Here is a 26,847-nt window from a genome sequence, read left to right on the forward strand (position 1 = left end):
CATTTCTTATCATTTCTAACTTCGTATAGTATTTATTGACAAAGGTTATTAACAAGAGGTACTGTCACATATTACTAAATAATGTCTCTATGTTTTTAGAAACTTCAGTAAGTTCATTAACCTTCTTAGTACTAATTATAACTCTCACACCATCATCGATATCTGATATGTTAGCATTCTAATCAATTTTTAAGGCTTCAGATTGAGAAATATCCTCTTATGAAGAGGGAATTCTAATTATCTTACTAATATTTGAATGCCAATGAATTATGGTTAATGTTATGATTTTTAAAATATTAATATTTACTTTCCTTTTAAAACTTCCCGAATTTTTTATGTTTTTATAAAGAAGAAACAAAAAAGAATTATACTTTTTATAAATAAGTATTGGCTAGCGAAAAAACAAAATAAAGATTTTATTCTAGCAGATATCTGTAAAAAGTTATATTATCTTTTAAAACAGCAATTTCGTGCACAAACACATACTTGTTAGAGATTTTATAAAGTGTAAAAAAACGTTTTTATAAACAAGTAGCTAAGAGTAATTTATTTTATAATAAAGTTTTCGTTCACCTAATATAACTTACTAAAAAACCTTATATACCAAAATGATATGTTTTATATATATGCTTAAAATAATTAAATAACAAATTTTGCCTAACACAATATAGATTATTAAGATGTAACAATTATATAAGATTGTCTTATAAATAGCTTATACCAAATTAGTTATTGCTTCAAAAAATATTTTATTAAGTTGTCACATATTTATCTATAAAACTTTGTTATAAAATAAGATTCTTTATAAGGCAGAACTATTTTAATTAAAGCCGTTAAGTATGTTATTTTATTGGTCAATATACTTTTAATATAACTAATATAAAATAATTTTGTTTCGTAGTAGATGCTGCTTGGGTAGACATGTTAGAAAATGCAATAGCGGTACGAAGAAAATTAAGTTAATTATAATAAAAGTTAGACTCATTTCTTTTGTATTTTCCAGATGGTGGCCACTACCGCATTATATGGCTGCAGTACAAAATAATGGGAGGAATAGATTCGGACAAACTCTTTATTATTGCATGGCGGCAAACAAACACCACTTCTAGCATTTATTATCATATTGACCTACTCCTTTAAAGCAAATTAATTTTTTTTTTAACTATAATGTTCGTGTAAACTCTAAGTGGTTTTTTGTCCTTTTAATACTCGAGAGTTGTCTAAAGGGTTGTTCCTGTAGAAACTATAGTGATTAATAATTTTAGAACATAATCCCTTATTATCACATTTTTAGAGTTTTAGTATTAAATCAAGTCTCTTCAACCAATATAGCTCCAATTAGATCCCCCAGTATTGAACGGCTCTAGATGAAAAGATGTTTCTCGACAAATTAAAATTAACGTGTTCGAGTAATAAATTTGATATATAGCAATTAATATTCTATCAACTTTAACTTTAATTGGGAAAAATTCATCATCTTCTTTATCCCTATCACCAGCATCGCGAAGAATCATTAGAGCGCGCAGAGAATTCGCGCGATTAGAAAGTGAACTGGAGCCGAGCCCGGAGTCGCGTGATTCGCTCGCATTTCTGTTTTAACAACCGCGAACGGAACACAGAGAATTTTGTATTCTGACCATCGGCGTTTACCGCTCGATTCGACGCTCCAAGACGCGAGTTTCGTGCGACTTTTAAGTTTGTTTTACCCGCACAAAAGTTGAAAGGGACGTTCTTAGTTTTTTTTCTTCCTGTTTTGATCAAGTGGATTTTAAAAGTGTTTTTTTTTCTGGATTTTTTAACATTGGGTGTCAACGCTTTAAGGTAGGAGCTGAATCTCATACATTATATTTGCGATGTAATTTTTCTTACTAAACTAACTCTATATGTAACTACATAACTATAAATTATTAATTTTTGAAATTCTGCGTCACACTGCTGATGGATAATAAACCATTGTGCGAAGACAAATTTTTGATACTAACCTAGATAGAACCTGGAAAGAATGGGTGCCCCCTTTTGATCCAAAAATGATCCAAATGATCCAAATGATATCTAATAACGGTCGAGCGACACACTCTTGGACGTCAATTTAGAGTCCATTATTTGTCCCAGGCAAAACTGGGAAAATGTTCTTAAATAGGTTTCCGTATTAAAAAACATATACAAAATTAATTTATTCTTTATTATTCTTAATTTTTAAATGACATTAGATTAGCTAAGATATTAGTTGAACATTTGCTTTCTGTCCTGTGCCGTCTGGGAACACTTACTAATACTGACTTAAATATAATTTGTTTTTATTATTGCAAATATATTTTAACACTTTCAAGCTTACTTTAGATTTATATAATGCTCTGGATAAAAATAAACCTGCCCTCTACATCTTTGTAGACCTCTCGAAACCACTGGATACCGTAAACCATAAAATCCTAATAAATAAACTTGAGGTTTATGGTTTAAGAGAAACTTTGGTAGTTGAAAGCAGCTAAAAAAAAAATTAATAATCAAGAAATATAAAAGTCCATTAAGTAAGAATCTATATTGTGTAGGATAAGAGGATGACTAAATACAAAGAAAATTGGTCAACTGACCATTAATTATTTCTCATTATACCCAATATAAACTACAAATAACATAAATACAATACTACAAATACATAATAACTCGCTATGTTCTGGTCTTAGAATCTATAAAAGATGATTTAATCCAACTTGAGGAATTTTATAAAAAACACTTCAACTTGCTAAAGATTTGGATAATGCAGGCTTTATTAGTTGTATCGAGTCCTCAAGTCAGCCTCCTTCTAATCAGTACCCAAAACCTTAGCCAAATTAAGATTCAAGTTACTATTATCAGTATCACTAGTTTTACTTTCATCACTATTATCCCCAAGACCATCCCTATCAAACCCACTAGTACTGCTACTACTGGGGTAGGTGATATTTCATTCAAGACATTAGTACTACTACCACTACTAAATGAAAATTTTATTAGAAATTTGTATTTCCAACTTAGGACAGTAATAGGAATGAATATGGATGTCCCAAACCAGTAATTCAATGGATGTCCAAAATTGGCTATCTATTGGATATCCATTTTTGTACTTAGACACAATGGATAAATAGAAAAGAGATCTTTGTTGTTGATCTATCTAAAGCATTTAATACCGTAAACAATATAATCGTATTAAATAAACTTGAGGCTTATGGTATAAGAGAAACTTGTAAAAGATTTATAGAATTATCATCAGTCGATATCACTATTTAAAGTAAATAAAGTACAAGGCAATAGTCGTAAAGTAACTTGTGAGGTCCCTCAGGGAACGGTGTTAGGTACTCTACTTTTTATTTTATACGTTAATAGTCTTTTAAAAATAAATTCCAATGAGGAGATTTAAAGTTATTGTGATGATACTGCAATGTGCTATACTGCAAATAAGTCGCAATTTAAAGTACACTGCTGAAAGAGATTTTGGTAATGTCTTAAATTGGTTTCGAAATAGCAGGCTTTCAGTTAATGTAAAGAAAACAAAACATATTAGTTATACATCTTATAATGATAAGGGATCGTTAGTGGTTAATTCAAAAATTTCAATTCCCGAAACAGAGACTATTAAATATCTAGAAATTAATATAAATCAAAATCTTAAATAGAATTTTCATACTAAATACGTAACTCAAAAGTTCAGAGGCCTGGTATCTAAATTCAAGTACCTAAAGACTTATTTAGATATTAAATATCTAGTGGTAATCTATTATTCGTTAATACAATCTCAACTTACTTACAGAAGAATGATTCAACTTTTTTATAAATCCTTAATCACTTTATTTTAACCTTATCTTTGCTTTCGAATTTATACGATTCTTAAAAATATATTAATTATTATTATTTATTTCATTATTTTATTCATTTAGAAAGTTACAAACAGTGCAAAAAATATTTAGTTTTAAGCGGAGTTAAATTTTTAAGATGAAAAGGAAAATTAAAGAAAAACGATTTAAATGTCCCAGTCTTAACCCGATAAAAATAATTATTAGTGTTCAAGCCAGTCTGGACTAAATATTTAAAATGCATTAACAAACCAACAGAGAGAAGGTTAGTTTAGAAAAAATCCTTAAACCTTAACCTTTAGCTTTTACCAGTAAAGTTTCGACGTCATTTTCATCTTAAGCACTTCTTTATATGGCATTCTAATAAAAAACTAGTCAAATAAAAAACAAATTTTAATTACGTGTTTTGCATTTAGTATAGCAACATCTAATTTCAAGCTATTATAATTTTCTACAATCAAAATTCTATTTTTATTTGCTACTCGTCTATAGAGTTTGATCGTACCAATAATTTATTGGTACGGTTTGAAAGGTCATATCTCATAAATTCTTTTAATTCTACTTATGGCATTTTTAGCATTACGAGGCATATGCTCTGGATTATTGATTAACAATATTTGGGTCTTAAGCCTCCATCTTAAATCCAAATTATTAAATGTGTAAGTTTACTTAACTGACTTGAATATCTGGTTCAGCATCACTAGACAAATATATGGAAATCAAGTATTTTCAACATTTCCTTTTCTGGATGATTAACTCGAATATTTGGGAAAAAATTTGGAGCCGTTATCTTAAGAGTATTCTATAGTTTATATATCAAACTGATCCTTAACTATATCTTTCAGGAATTAGAGCCCTTTAATTTTTGTAAAATACCTTTCGTAAAAGCTTATTTCTCATCTAACAAAAATTTATTTGAATATTTTTTTTACTAATGTGATTTTTGCTCTAAAATATATAAAATATGCATACAAGTTTTCTACTGTAGAAACAATTTTAAAGGAGCGATTATGTGTATGCAATGAATATAGGAGTTAGGTAACAGCGGCAATTTTAAATTTTATTTTAAAAATATAAACCAAAGAAAGCTTTAGAATTTCTATAAAAAATCATTTTAATAATTGAGAAAATATTTTAATGTGTATTTTATTTAAATATTTTTGTAAATCACATTTTTTTTAAAATTTTATTTTTATATCAACTACTGAAGTTTCATATGCAATTTTTTAATGATACATTTTTAGCTAATTTTTACGTTCAAAAAGAACTTTTAAATATTCCTTTATTTAATTTACGGAGAATTTGTTGGGCACTTTTTTATAGAAAATACTATCTTTAAGATTATGCAGGTCTAGAAAGCGACTAAAACTTTCATCAACACTTTTAATAAATATATTTGATTATGAAAATTCTATTCTGTTTTTAAGTTTCTTGACAAACAATTTTGTGTTCAAGTTTTAATTTAACCGACTGTTAAGTTCAGTTTTGATTTATATTTATTTTAACTATATTTGTTATGTTTTAAACTTTTTAGATGGGGTTGTTTAAAGTAGTGGTACTAAAATAATAAGAAATTATGTAGTAATCGTATGATTATTATTGTTGATTAAAAAATCTCATTGTTCCATCAAATTTATAATGGTTTATTACCGAATGCATTATTGTAATTAGAAAAACATTAGCGTGTGTACCAGGTTTAAGATATTAAAACATTGTCAACATATTTTGCTTATGTATTTAGGGCAATATCAGGGCTAGGACAGGTGACTTGCAGTATATATTTTATACAGAGATTTAAAATATATAATAAATAAATTATTTAAAGAAAATATAAGATATTCATTCAGATAATTTTATTAAATGTTTAACTAAAATAAATTTTATATAGAAGAAGTTCTTTTTCTGATATGTAAAAGAGCATGTCTATTTCGCTTTGTTAGCTAAATTAAAACTTTTTTATTGTATGCGGCAATCAGTTTCAATTCTTTATGCATGGTCAATATTAATATTATTAAAGGATGTAAAGAATTGACAATTTTATAGCATTTATATCAAGTAAACTTCTCACGTAGTATATATATCTATTGTCTATATTAACTATAATCTACATAAAATATATTTTTATGATTCCAATCAGCTTTAAAAATTTTATAAAATACTAAAACGGTTTTATTAAAATTTAATTAGTTTTATTATAGAATCATGCGTATTTTATAAGTTAATTAATACATGAAACACAATGAGTTTCATAACAGATACAAAATTAGTGAGTCTCGTTAAATAATGTTTTGATTTATAACTGAATTATTTCGTTAATAATTTATCCAGTTTTGTACGCTGATCATAATTAATTATTGTGATTCAAATTATTGAGTTTTATTTGACAGTAGCAATAATAATTTATGTTTTACATATTGGGAAGTACTAAGAGATGTTCGATAAGCAATTAAGCAAAAATTATTGGTTGGTAATATACATTTAAATCCTAAAAACACCTATTTTAACATCAATTTTTTTTTTAACGTTTAATGTATTTAAAACAAGGTTATGGTCAGTGTAAGAACATGTCGAATTTCATAAATATACATAGATTTATTTCAATGGGCATATTTTAACGTAGGTAAGTAGGTTGTAATATTAATGGCCACAATTTAAAGAGGTGTGAATATTACAATACAATAATTATCGTTGTAATTCAAATTGTTACAAATATTCTCTGCAGATTGTAGGCCGCGGGTGTGTTGCAATCACAAGGTTTAATGAGGTTTGTTGTAGAATTAGAAACCATGACTGTATAGATCATATTTGAACTATATTATATTTAATTGAATTTCTTCAATCTACTGTATAGAATTTAATTTTAGTTTTAATCTTCAAAGTATAGAAACACAAAACTATGCTATAGAAATTTTAAATCTTTAATTTTATTTCATAATTTCTTTTTCAATGACATTTTTACAGGCCTTTTACTGCAAATTTGTAATTAAAAATTAGGCGTCAAAAATAAATGTCTAAAATAAATCTTTATTATTACAGTTTGCATTAATGTCCATAGTAAATAAATATTTGCTTCAGTAGTATATAAATAAAAATATTAAATAGATGTATATTCATTTATTGCATACAAATAGTCACCTCTTTAAATTTATTAATAAACTAGAATTTGTGTCAGTACCCATAATATACCGGGTGGCGCATCGAAAACGAAACAGAGCCAATTACGGGCAGTCCATTAACTTTTAAAAAAAAACGCTCGAACCCGTCGATTTTATTCTCGAGGAGGACACTTAATAATCACAAAATCACTTTCCCACCTACAACCCCCTAAGCGGGGGTGGCACTACCCCTAAAATTTTAAATGGGAAGGGGGGTCGAGTGATCTCTCATTGGAAAGGCCTTTTAAATCTCTTTACAAGGGTACTTGGTTTGACGCAATTTAAGTAAGTACTTTTTAAAATTTTTGCATTTAAACCTTAAAAGGTAATTTTCAATATTTTTACTTTATCATAGACTACTAAAGGTACTTTTAAGAAAAACAATGCCAGGCAGTAGGACAAAACCATCAAGTATTATTAAATTATGAGACAAAAAATGAGATTGGCTCTATCATATTACAGAATATTTTGACTTAAAGTCTAGTCATTCAAAAACTTATCGCAAAAATAGATTTAAAAAGAATTTGCTTAAGTGTTAGCTTATAATAAATGTTCAAAATGGCCACCTCCATTCTCCATACAATAAAAAAGATTTTGCTCAAAGCGTTGTCGCACGTTCTGCAATACTTCAGGCGTGATTTGAAGACACTCATTTACAATTCTGCCTTGTAAATCTTCTAACGAAGTGGGTTCAGTCTCATAAACTTTGCTTTTTAAGTGACCCCAAAGAAAAAAGTCTAGAGGTGATAAATCCGGCGATCGTGGAGGCCATTCAATAGCACCTCTTCTTCCAATCCATCGTCCTGCAAACGCCCGATCCAAATATTCTCGCACGAATAACTTATAATGTGGTGGGGCACCATCCTGCTGAAACATCAATCTATTATCATCGTATCTGTCATTTTAAGTTTTAATTATAGCTGTCAATGCTGGATCAATGGCCTGTTGTAATAGCTCTAAGTACATTTCACCTGTCAGATTTCCAGGTAAAAAAAATGGACCAACTAAATTATCACCAAAGATACCAGCCCAGACATTTAACTTTTGTGGGTATTGGGTGTGTACCTCACGATACACTCTAGGATTATTGTCGGACCAATATCGGCAGTAATGACGTTTGACCAAGCCATTCAGGAAAAAAGAGCTTTCATCACAGAAACACGGATTAAACAAAAAATTTGGGTCATTAATAATTCGTTTACTCATAATTTCACTAAATTGTGATCGCCGATCGAAATTATCTTCATTCAGCTCTTGTACAAGATGTATTTTGTACGGATGAAACTTATGAGCTTTTAGAATTCTTTGGATACTACGTCGACTAATACCTGTGACAGTTTCCAATTAACGGGTACTTAATGTAGGATCTAGATTAATATGTCCTTGTACAGCCACTTCCATACCTTCATTCCTTACGGGATTTTCAATATTGCGTTTGCGATTCGCCACTGATTCAGTTTCTCGAAATTTGGAAACAAGCTCCAATATATACTTTCGCTGCATCTTGCTGTTTTCATGTCGCTCATTAAATAATTCCGCCGATTAGATTAGTTTTTAGGGTTTTAACATTTAGTTTAATATTATAAAAAAATATTAAGTGATTCAAATTAATTACAAAAATAGTTCAAATCTTAAAACATTTATAAAGTAATTTTTATAGATTTTAAAATCCTTCTTACTATTTTATATCTTCTTATAGGATTTTTGCGGGTTTGTATTATTACAAGTAATATTATTGCTGTTTCAACTTTTTTTTGTATTTTTCTGCTTTAATTATTTTTTGAGTTATATTTTTGTGATTTTAGCTTTAAAGTGTCTTTAATAACAAAATTTTCAAGAAATTGGTGAAAAATTAGAAAAAAGTATTGTATTAATATTGTGACAATTATCTTAAAATGAATTCTTGTTCACATTGTTTGCTAAAATAATAAAATTTTTAAATTATCTCTAAATTAACAAAAATTCCTAATATGCAGAATATTATCAAAAATTTAATTTTATAAAATGCATTAATAAGAAGTTGGCAAAGAGGAATCAGATGCTTAAAAGAATACAATAAATCCTATTAAAAAAATTTTAAGTTTAAATTTAAATGATTTATATGGATAAATATTTCCAAATTTTAATTTAAATAAATCTGATTATAGAAATAAAATATAAATATTAAAAAAGCTAAGAACAATCAATTCAAAATTTAATTTATAAAATTAAACTTTAGTTTGAAATCTGGCCAAAAAAACTTCCTAAAAGTGTAAAGTAAAAAGCAAGAAAAATAAGCTTTTAATAAGTTTACCTGCCTGTGGTATAAATACACATTAAATTTGATAAAAGTAAATGGAATTAAATCAATTATTTAAATGTATTTTGATTAATTTTTATAATATGCTTTTGCAATCTAACAGGGTATATAAATAGCGAATAGTGTAACGAGTAATTTATAACTGTATTACTTTCTAAAATCTCTAAAAAGGACAAAAATAAATCAACATAAGTAATCCTTGCCTCGTGGTAGCTTAAATCTGACAGTTTAAAATTTGTTCCCATAAAACCCACTAGCTACATAAAAACAAAAAGAATACAAGCGATATATATTCTTTAAAATCCCCTAGACAATAACAATCCATCATCAAAACCAACCCACAACACTTCGGATAGTCAGTGGGCGAGGCATCCTAAGAAGAATACGGTATAAATAAAACTGCATCTGTTATATACACCAAAGGAATAACGTTGACAAGAAACCGCTACGAGGAGTAGGTCAGCAAGAACGTTTTCTGTGCCCGGAGGCGTTACTTTTACTTCTTCGGCTGGGAAGGACCAAGAAGTTGTTTTGATTTTGCTTTAGTTGAGCGTTACAATATAAAGCTTTTATTTTAATAATATTTACAATAATAATCAGCGTAGAGAGGTGTCACCCCTCGAGTTATGTATCTGGCAGGCAATAGATCTACACTAACAAGTAAGGGGTAATGAGAGACAAAGATATGAAAAGATAGTGTTACGGATTTCCCGTGGGTTCAATAAATAAGCACACTTGAACACTAAACCTTTATTTACTATTTCATTTACAATCACTTACTATTTCTAATAACTCATTTAGCGTATTCAAATCCCAACTATAAACTTAACATCGAATCCAGGGTGTCGCGTGATCTTTGACCTCTGGATTTTTTTCTATGAGGCTACCTAGAGAGTAAAATTCATGCCACCTAACCTGCTTCAATAAAAGAATTGCGCTAAAGGATAATATTTGAATGCCACCAGATAACTGTTGCTACGAAATGTGCGACGTCGATTTGAACAAAATTTGTATTATTGCATAGAGGTTAAGTATGGCCACTAGTGTTTATGTATAACTGGTATAAAATAAAAGTTTGAGAACCGCTGCAGTAAAATCCTTTAGACTAGGTATAGCCCTAAAGAGAATCGAAGGACCTTTTAAACAAGGTATAAGTCGACCCATATTCCATTATTCATTTAACATTACCGACCATATTTCATTTAATATTTTTATGGTTAGTTTCTAAGGAATGACAGATAGGGGTGGTATTATACTCTGAAAATGTTTCCCCCTGGTAATCTAAATTGAAGTGTCCGAGCGTTTTTTTCGTTTCGTTTTCATTTAGCCACTCTATATATAAGATTCTTCTACTAATTCCAAGATTTTTAACAGAATGTTCTTTAAATATAAATATAACTCGATTAGAATAATCCGGGCAAGACAGGGTTGTAGTAAGGCAATTTTGTATCAAAATGCAGCAAGAATGACAAACATCGGGAATGGCAAGCATATGCACTACGTGGAAGAAACCCGCATAAACTCGATTATTTTACTTTTTATCGGAAAAATTGAAAAGGCTCTGTTAAAGACATTCACAGGTAATCAACACAAGGAAGTACTTAAATTATATTGTGAAAGACCTCATATTAGAAAATGATAAAGTTGTAGAAAGTGTAAAGAAAAATCAGAGACACTTCAACTACTGAATATCTTCACTGGCATAACTAGGTCGCTACAATGATCCACCAGATTCTATGATATAAGAAAAGACTTATCGTGGAATAGCCGAAGGTACTCTACTTAGTTGTCTGCCCAAGGCAGTTCTTGATACCGATAGGTTTACAATCTACTAGGACAGGTATATCATTACTGATTACTACGTACTCTTGACATCATTGTGAAGGACAAAGGAAAAAAAGAAGAGCAAGTACACAAAGCTGATGACAAGATTAAGAAATTCTGGAACCTGGACAAAAAGATTTTGTTATAAATTAATTGATATTAGGAATGCTTGATTAATATCCACACCCCATTTGTTAATCAAGAAAATAACACCATGGCATTAAATAAATAAAATAATAACAATAATATCCCTAATATTGTTTTGAACCCTAAATGTAAAAAACTCTTTAGGGCACAACATAAATATAACGTACGATGAAAAAATTAATAAGTACTTACCCTTGCCTGAAGAGGTAAAGAGAATGTGGAAAGCAGAGCGAGTTAGTGTTGTCCCTATAATTGTAGATGCTACTGGTGAAATTTCTATGAAGCTAAAAAATATTTAACTTTTAGACTTAAACATCAATCTATACTTACAAATGCATAAAGCCGTATTTTTAAATGCATGTTCCATCGTAAGTAGAACGCTGGGAAAGGAGAAAATGATTTCTCCAAAAGAACTTAAAAATAGAGTTTATAAAGAAATCAAAGCTGAGTCATTCACTAAACAAAAAAAAAACATAACAAAAAACTTACCCACTCTTGCATTAATTTTCGCCCCATGAGTGTCAGCAAAAGAAAAAACAATAATAATCACATTAATAAGATAGATAGAACCAAACAAACAGTCCAAAAACTTGGGTATCGAAGAAGCACAAATAATACACACAAAATAGATCTTACAAGTAAGAAAAACGGATAAATTAAAAAATGTACTTAGCATCTTAATAATTATCTTTAACTTTTGAACGAATCTGGATACTGTAAACCTAAGATGTCTTAGTAGCAGGGCAAAAATCAATTATCCTTGTTCTTTTGTATATGTAAATATAGTAAATAATAGCAACTCTTACCTTCATAGCCATAAATTACTAACGACCACTAATAGAAGACTTAACTTGAGTAAAAGTGATTAAGCGCAATATTTTCTTCTGATAACAAAAGCGTTGATGACCTAAACTAAAGGGCTTATACAACTTTTACTAATGCATAATAAATAATTTTAAGCTTAATTCACAATTCATAACTTAAGTTTGGGTTTATTGAACTTCAAAGAGATATCTAAGGTTTTGTTGGACAACAATTTTATTAAATTTGTATTGTGATCTGTTTCAGCTGTTCAGAGGATAGCGCTTCTGTAGTTTCGCTTTTTTAATAATTTAGTGCAAACGATTTAAATTTGCAACCTTATAAGTTATCCTTTATTCTTATGCGTCATAAAATATGAAAGTGAATATGTATGTGTGTTATGAATTGTAGGAGGGTTTGGCTATGCCCTGAGAGGAATTAAAATAACCTAACATTAAAAAGCATTAGCAGTTACTATCTTCAAAAATTTGCTAAGAATCACGAAATAGCCGCGAGTACAGATATTCTGATGATTTTATACAACATGAACACAAGTATCATATATTTCTTATTTAGCCAAGCCTTTTGTTTCATCGTTTGAAACATTATATATACTACAGAGCACAAATTTCTTAGTTCTTAAGGAAAGTAGGTTAAATAACTTATGTTGCCTCTTTAAGTTGACACTCAAAGTGAAAAAAATTGCATGCATTTTTTAGCTGCTCAATGTTTTTTTTACAATAACAATCATATTAATAAAAAAATTCTTTCCAAATTTAGTATATCAATAATCTGATTATTTTCAGTACCTCTTTTTCAGTATCATGCTTGTAAGACTTTTATATAAAAACCAAAATATCACACATAATAAAACTTCCAAACTCAATTCGGTACCTATTAAGGCTTAAAGTAAGCAGCCTTCATAGCTTCAGTCCAAGAAATAGAACCTAAAATAAACAAGTTTAGCAGTTAAGTATTATTCTATTTTTTTTTTAAAACTTTGTTGCCATAAATTCAACATTCCTACACTAATTTATGCCATCATTAGGATTAGTAGTTTCTACTTGCACCTGAAATCATGTTATCCTTTTTCAAAGTTTTAGTATCTTTGGTAATAAGCATAATTAAAAAAACACACTAACATTACAGGTTTCCAATAAATTAAAAAATAACATATGGGATTCCTTAATCTTTCTTATTGAAAGTTGATTATCATTGGTCAACTTCACTTGACACTAGATTAGGCTCAATTTCCCTGGTTCAAAATCATATATTATCAAAATGATAGAAGTCCACCCTAACACTAATCTCCCTGAGACTTCTCTTAGCTACCTCTACGTTAATTGACTAAAAATTCCAGCTGGATTTATATTGACCAAATGGGAATTTAAGACCGTATAAATAGGTGTTACAAAGAAATTATGCTCAATCGGTGGTAATACTAATAGAATCTCGTGTGGAGTTTTTAGAGAAACTCTACAAGTAATTTCAACCCTTTCTTACTTTGACTGCAAGTCAGCGATAACAGCAGCTTAGTAAAAATCAAAGCGTGTTGCAGAAAAAATTAAAACTCGAAAAGGGACCAATTCCGGAACTTTTCAATGGCAGTTAACTTTTCCTTATCGAACTCGATTGGGTTTCTTAAGTGGTCGAAGCCTTTCTGTGCACGTAACTTTACAATTTAATTAAGAACCTTAATTAACTCTTTCCGGAAAAGCGAAAATTGATGCTTTCGGGTATCGGCCAGACGGTTTTCTACCCGTTTGGATTTGTGAACTACTTTTTAAGTATCGAGAGTTGGTTGTAAAGATAAGCAAATAGAAAAAAGTATTCCAGTAATGTGAAAATCAATTTCCTCACAATCTTTCGGAAAAATTAATTAAACATGTTTTTAATTTCGCATTTATATCGAATAAAGTAATAAAAATCTATTTTTTTTTGCTTTAAATTGCATACTATTAATGTCTAGATTTTTTCTTCCATAATAATTATGGAAAATGAAACAAACACAAAATTAGATAGAAATTAAAAAAACATCTTTCAAATATGTTTTAATTTTTTTCTTAACTTTGTATATTAAATAAATATAAAATATCCTTGATAGATTGTTTTAAAATTAAAAAATATATATCAAACTTATTGCATGTACTAAACCAAATTGAAGACCAGCAATGATTCTCATTAAAAGTTATAGGTAAAATTCTATAAGAATATTACGATTTTAGGATAACCTGATGAGTTGTAGAAAAAATCTTGAATTTTTTATAGTTAATTTCAGCACATTCATATATTTTTTTTATTATAGACCTATGCAGTAAGAAAAATGTTAAATGTTTTTCATGTAATCTGATAAAAATATTTTCAAGTTTAACCCATTTAAATAATGCGAGGAATATCATATTATCACACTAATATAAAATTAATATAACTTTTAGGTTAGGATCTTTTAGAAATTTTGGTGAAACTGGTAATAAAAATAGATTTCTAGATTCCTAAAAAATTGCTAAAGAATTTTGAGAATAATAATTAATTTTTTTTTTGAACTTCAAATTCAAATATTATTTTAACATATAACATATTTTTAGCATACTACTATAATCCTCTATAAATTATACACAAACCAAATTATCGAGGTAAACCACTACAACAATTAAACCTAAACCCATAATTAATTAATTAACTATAGAGAATATTAGAAAGTTATGTAATCACAATTAAAGATTAACGTTTTTTATACATATAAAGAAGCGAAAGGAACCAAGCTCTGAGGGCAAAAACAATTACTTACAAGGAAATCCTATATTATAAAACTATTCATGGTCAGTAATTTATTTAGAATTTGAATATAATAGGCCGCGGCTATTATTCAACACTACTTCCTGAATCTTATCTTTTAATTTGTCTTAGCTTACATTTGTGATTGTTACGAATACATTACGAAAAGTTGTATGACCTAACGCCTTATAAACATACATCTTAAACTCTCTTTACGTTTAAGACGCAAAAGTTTAAGTGCATTTCATTGTAAATTAACTTTAATAGATTGTGTCATTTATAGTCACCATTCTTTGCGAAAACCTGTTTGTGATCGTGCGATTTTTTTTCTGATGGGTATTGTTGTCTTAATTTAGTAGTGATGTGTGATGGGTTTTGTTTGTAAGTAGGTATTCTATTTTGCTCGCTGTCGGTATGAGTAAGGTATACCAAATAAAAAAAAAAATGTTTATTTGTTAATATTACAAGGTTCTAAACATACTATTACTTAAATAAGTAAGTATAAAAAGAGAGCTTGTATGAGCAATAGATATGTATAGCTACATGCAATTAATATTGTTTTTAGAGATTCAAGGTAGGCTAAATTTAGGAAGATTGCAAAATAGGTTTTTCAAGAAATCTCAAAAAAAACAAACAAATTTGCTATTATCGTTTGTCTTGTTTCCTGGATTAATTTTTAGCGTAATTAGAGAGAAAAATACAAGACCACTTAAATATAGCACTTTTAAAAGGCCTTTCATAAAATAGATCATTTTTAAAATTTCACGTTTCAGTTTTCTGAGATCATCACTAACCTTTTTTTTTTCTTATAGAAATCTGAATACAAAAATTTTTTTTACAAAATTTACTTCGTTTGAATGCACGAAGCCAAATGCCTTATGCAAACCTAAAATTAAAAAAAAATTATATAAAATATATAATGATTTATAAAATATTGATATTTCAACTTACATTACTTATCCTAAAACGAGTTTTAATTCTGCATGTTAATTCTTATGCTATTCTATTTTGAATATAGGAGCAATCGAGCAAAAAGCTTGATATACTAAAGTGCTTGAGGGCTACTATTTCAATTTTAAAGCTTTCTCTAATACTGGTTTTTAATTTTCTATTTTAGTTAAATCTGCTTCTGCAATTTTTGATATTTGAACAATATAGAAATTTGTTTGTATTAAAAAAATATTTTTTTTTTACTTTTAGATTTTAAAAGATGGTAAATATCCAATAGTTACATATGACATAATTTAAAAATCGTTCCATATAAAAACGCCTGGTAAAAAATTTCTACTGGTATGTCAACATCTAGAACAATGCTTTGCAAAGTCAATTTGTTTAGATGCAATAAGTTTAAATTATAAAAAGTAATTTTAAGATAAAATTCGAATATAGGATCTTAAAAAAACCCTTAGAGACAAATTTACAAAATAAAAATGAAACATTAAAAACCCTGTATTATATATGAGTTTTATGTCCATGTCAATATGAAGGTTTAAAAACACCCTGTATATTCAGTTGTACTACTGTTTTATAATAATAATTGTATTTGGTATTTAATGATATTTTAAAAAACAAATCAATATGCGTAAACACAAAGCTAAAGTAGCAAAAAAAAAGTTACCAGAACAGTTAAATGCATTAATCCGTTTCTTTAAGGCTTGGTCTACGAGCTGAATTAATATCTTTTTCAAATATCACGACACTCTCTTTTAACGGTCTAATGACGCACGTCTGACGGAGATTATTGAAAAAATGACAAAATAACTTTTTCTACACGTGACGGAACGCGTTTTCTAAGAAACGTACGTCTTATGAAGGCAATATCTTATACATAACAAACAATAAATAAATACGAGATTTAATACTTACGTTACGTATGGGTACTTTCTTCGCAAAACCAACTGACGTGATTCAATTGCTAATGAGTGTTGTGCAAATAATTTTGTGGTTCTAAGACGTTTTCTTTGTTAAGGTTTAAGTGTTGAAATAAATTGTTATTTTCACTTAAATTGATAATAACAACCTATTTCAAAATATTTTGTTTATAGGACTATTAAATTTGAAAAATCTGTATTTCATTACCCGAAACAACTATTTAGAAGTAGTAATAAAACAAAGTATTTTACATGTCATAAGGAAGTTTTTTTCATATCTTTACCTTAAACTTTTTAATTTTATTTCATTAAACATCAAACAATTAAGACTTATTACTTAGAAATTATATTTTTTTTCTTAACTAATTGCAATTAAGTTCTATTTGCTTGTGTGAAAAAAATAGGATTATAATTTAAGAGGACTTCAAGATCTCTTATTGAGGATTCATTATATGCTTAAAAAAATTAAAAATCCTTAATTAGTTACTCAAACTTAAATTTTAAAAAAAATCTTGAACAAAAATATTATAATATTAGATTGCCTGGTATCTTTTTATTAAGTAAATAAAATTACTTAGTTAAGTTAATCACGAAATCCTAGTTTTAACATTACAACATGCTTATTAATGCGTTATAAGTAATAATGCTATTTATGATTATTTTGTATATAATTAGAAATAAAAAGATTTTTTGTATGTACTAGTCTTTTGTATATACAGGTTTGCTTTTTATATTTAGATAGAGCCTAGCTTGGCTTTTGTACCGAAAACTTTAAATATAAAACTTGTAAGTTACCTTAAATCGCCAGAAGATGTGCAAAACAAATATACTACAGGGGTATCACAAAAATAATTGAAAATACAATATAAGTGTATTAAATAAAAGACCTTTTTCTTCTAATTTCAAACGTTAAACGTAAGTAATAAAGTAAATAAAGTTATTTGTCAGGTTGTCATTGTTAATATTTGTTCTTTATATTTTGAATATGGGTTATACGATAGAAAAAAAGATATTTCCACATTCATCTAAAAATGAAAATCCCTGCTAGGTCTACCTTTTATTTTACTAAAAGGAGTATGAGAAACCGCAAAAATCTACAGAGAAAAAAACGCACGGTTTTAGCTAACACGGATAAGAACTACAAATTTTATTATATTTTAAAAAGAAAAAGCAAAATTATATTTAAGAATCTTATCTCGTTTATTTATGCTTTAATTTTTTAAGAAAAACGTAATTTATTAACCGTAGCTGCTAGTAGATATTTTGAAGGTTCTAGAGAAAAGATTCAAGAAGTGCGACATAAATATGGATATCATCTTTACAAAATCCTGCCAGTATAAAAATTAACAGATAACCATAAAATAAGGAGACTAGCTTATTGCAGTAATATGTTAGATATGAAAAACTGATAGAATGATATATTTAATAAGATATTTTGGAGCGAAAAAGGCGTATTTTCCGTAGCACGGATCCTTACACTTCTGTCGAAATAAAAAAACAGGGCAGGAAGTCATAAAATGTATGGTGTGGTACCCTTAGCAACAGAAAATAGGACATATTATATTTCAAGGATCCTTGACTACAGAAAGATATCTCCAGTTTTTAAAAAATGAAGGTTTATCCGATGAATTTTTTCTTAAAGAACATACCTGTAATTTTTTTTAATAATCATTTTATTAAGTGATTTGGTTGCCATTAACTGTCAACCAAATAGCCCTGATCTGACTCCATTAGACTAGAATTAAAAATCACTTAAATGAAGAACAACCTGAGATTATTTTCAATGATCTGTTGAAATTATACAAAAATTATAGAAACTGTATTAAAAATGCGGCTTTCGTACATTTGTGAATTTTTGAAAAAAAAAAAACGTGTCAGAGCAATTAAAATATTTTTTTTGTAAAAAATGTAAATATTTTAAAGAAGGTAAGCCAAATATTAACATATATATTTTTTTAAATCAAAAGAAAAATATCAATAATTTAATATACAAATATAAAAGTGTTTAGAAAATACAAACTTTGTTTTTTATTAACTTTACGATACCCCTGTATTATATTTTAAAACATTTTCTGGGAATTTAAGGTACATTCTACAACTTTAATATTTAATTTTTTTTCGACCCCGTAATAACCGAGCTAGGCTTGGTTTAAATATAAAGAACAATTCTGTACACGCAAAATATGTTTCCTAGACATTTTCATCCTTAAGTGGATCCTACATAGGATCAAATTTTCTCTTATATGTAATTCTCCTTAAATAATTTATCGTGCTGTTCTAAATTAACTATTAAAAATTAATTGTAAAAATTTTAGTAGGAAACATATTTATAATTTTACAAATCTCCAAAGAAAACTGCCTGAATTCATAAAATTCACTGCCTGAATTTTAAACACATTTAAAAAAAAACACACTTCCGGAACTGCGCTCGTTTATATTTAAAAGGCCTCGTCAAAATTTTTAAGCAATATTTGTGCTCTCGGCGATCTTTTAAATATAAAAAGTCATTTAAATTAAAATCGGTGCCTTTTTCATTCTGTTCGAAAAATACGTCCATCCCTGAAATGAATTATGAAGTCAGGGCGCTCCGCCAAAGGATATAGAGAATATAAATGAGCAAGAGGGGCTTAAACATTGAACGTTTTACTAGGGCTCCTTTTGGGAAAGTCTTTGACCCACTGTTAATTTTATTAATTAATAACAAAATTGTTTTGTACTTGAAAGGTATCCTTAGGCTAATTATAGGGTACAAGAGTGTAATAAAGGGTAAAAGATAAGTCTCCTGTTTTTTTGTTCCGGTGAAAATAGCCCATTTAGATGTTAGATGAGCTATTTTATATGGTCAAAATTACCTGAAATATTTTAATTTACTTTAAACTTTCTTAATCTACCTAATACAATTGAAAAAACTAAAAATGTTTACTTAAACTAATGTACGTATCTAAAATTATAAAGCAATGCGCTCACATACATTATATTTTAAAGTCATATCAAACAGATCGAGACAAAATTTTAAAATACAGTAGACAAATATTTATTTATATTATAATAGCATTTTTTTTACTAAAGTAAATTTATTTATTCATTCAATTAACGGGCTACCACCCAATTTATATAAAAATGCAATTTTCAGGTTAATTAAAAAGAAATTACATGTATAGAACAAAATAAAAAAGTACCGAAACCTAATATAATAAATTGTTAATAATAAAGTTTTGATTGATTTGCTTGTAATATATAATTCTATTAAGAGGAGACAGTTGACCATGCAAATTTCAATAAAAATTCAAGTAAAAAAAATTTTTTTTTCAAAGATTAATCAGAGGGACATAAAGGTTTATATGGGATGACATATCTGGTGATTCAATAGAGTTGATTGATAAGTTTAAAAATAAAAATTACATCTAAGTGAAACCGTCGTTTTTTCAATCTCTTTAATTTAGGCAAAACTGACACTTCACCATAGCTAATTTCTTAGGAATAAAAAGTTTGTATTTAATATATAGCAAACACTTTTAAATAGGCTCGGTTTTTGCTATATAAGTCAAATAGGCATGTAGGTAAACCAGTCTTGTCTATCGATTATATAGTTGCGAGGTAGTCCTTATTCTCATCTTTTTTTCGTTATTATGTGACAATTCAGTTATGTAACTAGGGCCTAGTTCTTCAATCTTTCTCTTATTTAATTGACTAGCATACAGTCCGAATCTAAGTCAATAGTTACACAATCAAGGTCTTCACAATTTTAATTCACAACTAAAGAATCAAAGGGCAAAGGCAATATAAAAATTCTAAAGCTTCTAGTGGCGTTCTAATTTTGCTATCCAGTCTATATTAGGAATATTCATGTATGCAACATTCAAAATGCATATGTCCCAATAATTATATGCAAATTACTTATTTTAGAAGACCTTCTGATCAGTCCTCTCAACAGGACATCCATAATAATCTAATAAACACCCACGAGATCGTATCTGAACAACTTAATACAGGGGTAAATATAATTTAGTTGAAGCTTAAGCCAGTTTATGCTTTCTGGGGATATCGTGCTACAAGCTCTTTAATCTGAGGATTTCGCAAGGGTTCGTGCCATTATTAAGGGCAATAATCCCCCATTTTCTGCCCCCCTTTTTCTTTAATTTTCAGCTATAGTAAGCACTGGACCGTTACTACGGTTGTCTGGAAGTATTGTTACGAGATTCACTTGTTTTTAGGAGCAACATTATTTGGTACTTAAGTTTTATTATAGTATAAAGTTTATATAGTAATTCTTTTAATAATGAAAAACATGTCTTTTAATAATTATGTAATTTCTTAGGTTTACTAGGGAGACTATAAGATTCATGATAAGCTACCGCAATTTTATTCTATTTGTAATAAATGTATTAAACATCAAGAACATCCTTTAGAACAGCAACGTATCTTTTACAGAAATTTATGGGCGAAAGTTGCAACATGGCAAATTTAATTTTGTAGTCGTGGTCACGAATCTTTAAACGGTAAGATTTTGTTTAGATATTATCAAGGGTATAAAGTGTCTAAATTGTTCTTCTGTTTAAATTTATAATAAAATAGCTTTATAGTTGTAATAAATACGGGAGAACATTACTTAATAACACTGTTTTAACAAATTTAATTAGCTGGCATTCATCTATATAATAATTAAAACCTGTGAGCGTCATTTAAGTAATTTTATAATTTTTAATACGTTAAATAAATTCAAAATAGTCCAAAATAATCAAAATAAATCATAAAAATAGAATAAACACCTTGTAAAACAACTGGGCGCTTGGGCAACTCTAAAGTAGAGATGGTGACGTGTAGACCTGAAATAATAAAAGTAACCTGAGCACACTTATTCCCATAAAATTAATTAAATAAAAAGAAGTTAAGCAAAACTCATTAATATGAATAATATGAATTAATATGTTTTAAACTTGCTCAGTGATTTTACTTTTACGATAACCATTTAATTCATGTTCACCAACATTTAACCACTTTACTTTAATATACCAAAATTCATTATTCACCAATTTATTACTTTTATCCGATTGTTAAATGTCCCAGTAACGACAACGTACTGATATTGAATGATATACAATCGTTCAATATGCCAAAACGTGAGCACTATATTACTCACAAACCGTAGCCAAAATGCTACCAAAAACATTATCATAAAACATGAGATTGCTGTCTCAATCTCCGATCTAGACCACCTGACGATAACACACTTTGTACTAAGGGGTGCAATGGACACCAAAACGCGAGGGTCCTTTCCAGATACAAAGCCTTGTTAAATACAACGAGCTGTGCAATGGTCCTAGACCAGCTCAGTATCTTAACAAGAAACAATAAACAATCATCACAATAACACAAGCAAGACAAGCAACAATCGGTCATATAATTCATTAATATTTCATTAATCACATTTTTAATTAAAAAGGTAAAATATCGGTGTAATCAATAAGATATAAATAAGCATACTCTGTGAAAACACTCACCCTTTCTTATAGTAAAACACTACATCAAACCAACACAGCTTATTTCACGTCGCAACACCCTTTATTGTTTTTATTAAATAACTTCACTCTTTAGTGACCAAAACTGAAATGAATTTTATAAACCAAATATTTATCTCAGACTCATTTATCGAAACCATAAAAATAATTCCCGAGGGGAAACGCTAAGTGTAAACCGTATTTGGTTACTTACCGTACCGCTGACCTAGCTTTAGTTTTGTAAATATCCTGGACCTCTTTTCGGTCAGACCGATAAATTTCATCTTATGACTAAAAAAAATATTTTAATTCTTTAGAAAATAAACAGGGTCTTACATTCGGCCATCCTGCTATCAACTCGTCTCGAGTTGATCAGCATCCTCAGCATCAGGAACGGACAGAACTACTCCTTCTTCATCACTGCTCAGATCCGACTCACTAGATGAAACTCCACCAGCTGGTACCCAGGGTCGCATACGATCAACCGCAATAACATTTTCATATGTCGCTTTTCGAGTGAGACGACGTGACCCCATCATATCAACTACTATGTAACGATCATTTGGTAGTACTGTTTTTATGACCATTGGACCGTCATATGGTGCAAATAGTTTCTTGCTCGTTCCTGTGTCAGGTTGATTTTTCATAATCAGGACTAGGTCACCAACTTTATATCTCTTCGGACTCTTTCTTTTCTTATCAAAATATTTCTTTTGTTGTTCTTGAGATGAGGCTATCTTTTCAGCAGCTTCTCTTCTTATTTCTAACAAATTATTAATCACATCCGGAATTTGTTGAACTTCAACAAGTAAAATACTGTCACTAGATCCTCTTGGTGAATATCCAAATAAAAGTTGACTGGCGATTTCCTCTTGATTTATTTACTACATTATATATTGCAAATTGAATTTTCTTAACCTTATCATCCCAAGTATTTTTTTCTAAGGTAGAAGAAAGAAGAGCCCCTAATATGGTTCTATTTAGCCTTTCCACTTGTCCGTTGGCTTGTGGAGTTGCAACAGAATTGAGTACAAGTTTGATATTATTTTGTAAGCAGAAATTTTTGAAATGATAAGCAGTAAAACAACTTCCTCGATCAGTAAATAATAACTTAGGAGATCCATAGGTTGCACAAATATTCTTGAGGTATTCAATAACATATTTAGTTTTAGTGGATTTGACAGGTTGTAAAAAGCAGAATTTCGTAAAAGCATCAATGCCAACAATCAGATACACATTTGATTTTTTACTTTTAGGGAAAGGTCCTAGATGATCAATATGAAACATATTAAATGGATGACAATCTTTTCGAATTGAATAAAAAAATCCTTCTTTTCTCCCAGAATTACGCTTGCTATACAAACATCGAATGCAACAAGCAATATACTGTTCCACGTACTTCTTCATCTTTGGGAACCAATAATTTTCGCAAAGACGGTATAAAGTCTTAATAGTACTTAAAGTATAAATTCTGAATTTTAAATGTGTTTCCTTCATCTACTGCTTTATCAAAAACTAATTTTATGTATTTTTATTATGTTTTCATTCAGATTCATTCAGAATTTCAATTCTTAGAAAATAGTAATTTCCCTTTAGTCAATATAATAAAATGATTATTCCTATCAGTTTGCAACTACTAGGATAATTTTTTTGAAGTCAATATTTGCATATGACACAAAAATTGACCTATACTATTGCTTCATAAACTAACTCCCTTTATTTACATGGTTTAGAAAGTACAGCTAAAATAATAAGGACGTAATTTAGAAGTATAATTTAAACAATATTAACAAGTTATAATATAGGTATACAAAGTATCATACATATTAATATTAGAACAATTAAAATATTGATTAACGAAATGAATAAACTATCTAACATTTTATTGATTTGAGCAGTAACATTAAATTTTTTTAAAGCATTTTTTAAATTACTAGGTAGGACTTTACATTGAATGACATTCAAAAATATTATGTTATGTATTTTGGAATAACAAATTTGGCACAGTGACGAGTGATTATATCATAAATATTAGTCCTCGTAATAAGTGTTTCATATTGCTGTTCAGGTTGATGATTATGAATAACTTTATTATTGAGAGTATAGTTTGGTAGATTTGGAAGTTTTTTTGGAGTTTTAAACACATGTAGAAAATATAGAAGAAAGTAGAAAAAGCGAATTCTCATTTATATATCCCTATCTCAGTCTGAGAATTAAAAGAGTAGAATAATAAAGTGATGTTTTTTGGATATATACTGACAAATTAAGGAAGAAAAACAATATTTCTAGGCGATCTAGATATGATTAAAAAAATGAAGAGTTGATAAAGAAGAAAGGGGAAAAGTCAAATTCTCATTTATATATCCCTATCTTAGTCTGAGAATTACAAGAGTATGTAAATAAAGTAATGTTTTTCGGGTATAATCTAACAAAAATTAAGAAAGAAAAACACTATTTCCAGGCTATCCAGACTATTAAGAAAATGAGACGATGATATAGAAAAAGGGGGAAAAGTCGAATTCTAATTTATATATCCCTATCTCAGTCTAAGGATTAAAAGAGTAGTTAAATAAAGTAATATTTTTCGGGTATAATCTGAAAAATTAAGGGAGAAACACGCTATTTTTAGGCGATCCAGGCACTTTTAAGAAAATAAAGCTATAATATAGAAAAAGGTGGAAAAGTCAAATTCTCATTTATATATATTTATATATATTATATATTTATGTATATCCTTATCTCAGTCTAAAGATTAGAAGAGTACGAAAGTAAAATAATGCTTTTTGGGTATATTCTGACTAGCTAAGAAAGAAAAATACTATTTTCAGGCGATCCACACACTCTTAAGAAAATGAAGCGATGATATAGAAAAAGCTGGTAAGTGTCAGTGGTTTCTTTAAAATAAGAGGGCTATTTGTACAATGATAATCTCCGGTTTTCTTGTATGTTCATTTTAGTAAAGTCGTCCTTTAGCGAAGTCATAGTTCTGATAATGGCGTACGGTAAATACGTGTTGATAGCTAATTATAGCGTACTAACTAACGAAATTCAACAGTGAAGATGAACGAGACCCGTTTTTAGTTAAATAGAGACTATACAGCCAAACTTTGTCCCTTAGGGTATATTTGCCAAAAAAAGATTACTTTGATTTACTATTACCTGATGCTAGTTTTAACTTTTGAAAAATATTAATAAATAAGCTTTATTACCAGACCACATACGTATCTATTAATCTTAGTTCAATTGCAGTTTTATTTGTGATTGTTCTTAGAGTTTATGGATATTAATATCTAATCTATGTAAAGTAGTACTTAGGATAGTCATTCCAAAATTTTTTTTCAGAAAGCAGAATTGTTAAATTTATGTGCGGGAGAATTTGAATTTTTAAAAACACTACCGCAACATATTTTTATTTGTAGTTGATATTTGCATATTCTTGCTTTATAAAAAATGTTCTTGAGTAAATTTGACGTCTGTATGAAGATTTAAACTGACATAAATCGATTTTGTAACATAATATAATTTTCTCAAAATTAAACATGTCTGTTCGTCTAATTAAATTATTTAAGTGCACACTGTTCGTAAATAATCATCATTGCTGCATCTATTTACCTTATATTTTGCAATAATATCTTATACCATGAATATATACGTGTCCATTGTGTATACTAATTATTTCCTAGTGGTAATTTATTGCTTCATTTTTATTAAAATACACAAATCCAGAAAAAAAAGTACACGCAAGTATGTATTTCTTAAGAATTATCGTTCGTTGTGCCCATCAGTTAAGCTTTACGCGAAACGGTGAAATTATAGCAACATTAAGATTAGTCTTAGCCGACATTAATGAAGTAACTGGAGCATAGTATATGAACGTTCCGCTGAAACACTGGCACTAATTAATTTTACTTAATTACGTAATTATGCTTCATTACATAAAATTTATTTTGTCTGTTAGGGTATAATGTCTGTTAATTCTTTGATAAGTATTTAGGTACATTTAGATACGATAAATAAATAGCATTCTTTTATTCCTATAAGATAATAAAATATTGCATCGCGTTACGTCTTCTAATGTAACTTATATGAGATTTCTTTACCGGTAATTAATTATTTACTATTTAAAGTATGTTGAAATGACTTAAGAGTCTTATAAGTATAATCTACCGTAAATTCCGAACGTGACTTTAGATGCAAGAAGAAGTGAAAGTTATTTATCGTAAAAGGTTATTGGCTCTTTGCCGAGAAGAATATTGCAATTCATATCGAATTCGTATGTAATGATTTTGTTTAGAATGGAAAGGCACCATAAAAACATACCCACAATATTTTTTATAATATTCAAAGCATTATTATAAGGAAAATTTAGATAAAAACATGTAATTAAAATATGTTGTTTAATAAAGTTGTAATTGAAAATAGTTTATTAAAGTTGTAATTACTAGACAAACTAATCGTTTTTTTGCGCTCTTTATTTTTATATTTCTAATAAAACATCAGTTTCCCTAAAATAAGAATTATATTTTTTGTTAAGACTAGGGAGCATTCAAGTATTACCTACCACTCGAAGAGTAGGGGAGGCGTCAGAAAAAAAAATCTGTTACGGTATATTACAGGTAGGAGGGAGGGCGTATCTTCAAATCAAAA

The 26,847-nt window shown here is 28.5% G+C and overlaps 1 protein-coding gene across 3 annotated transcripts in view; it reads left to right on the forward strand.

The window, feature by feature from the left end:
• Positions 1-1,574: 1,574 nt before the first annotated feature.
• LOC126739170 (uncharacterized) overlaps positions 1,575-26,847 on the forward strand; it is a 154,315-nt gene continuing 129,042 nt past the window's right edge. For 2 of the 3 annotated variants that reach the window (XM_050444730.1, XM_050444728.1), the window contains exon 1: positions 1,575-1,821. The gene's annotated coding sequence lies outside the window, so the exon portion shown is untranslated. Of the gene's footprint in view, positions 1,822-25,028; positions 25,078-26,847 lie in introns of all 3 variants that reach the window. The other variant, XM_050444729.1, reaches the window with a different exon arrangement.

This window comes from Anthonomus grandis, chromosome 8 (assembly GCF_022605725.1).
Source record: "Anthonomus grandis grandis chromosome 8, icAntGran1.3, whole genome shotgun sequence".
NCBI lineage: Eukaryota > Metazoa > Arthropoda > Insecta > Coleoptera > Curculionidae > Anthonomus > Anthonomus grandis.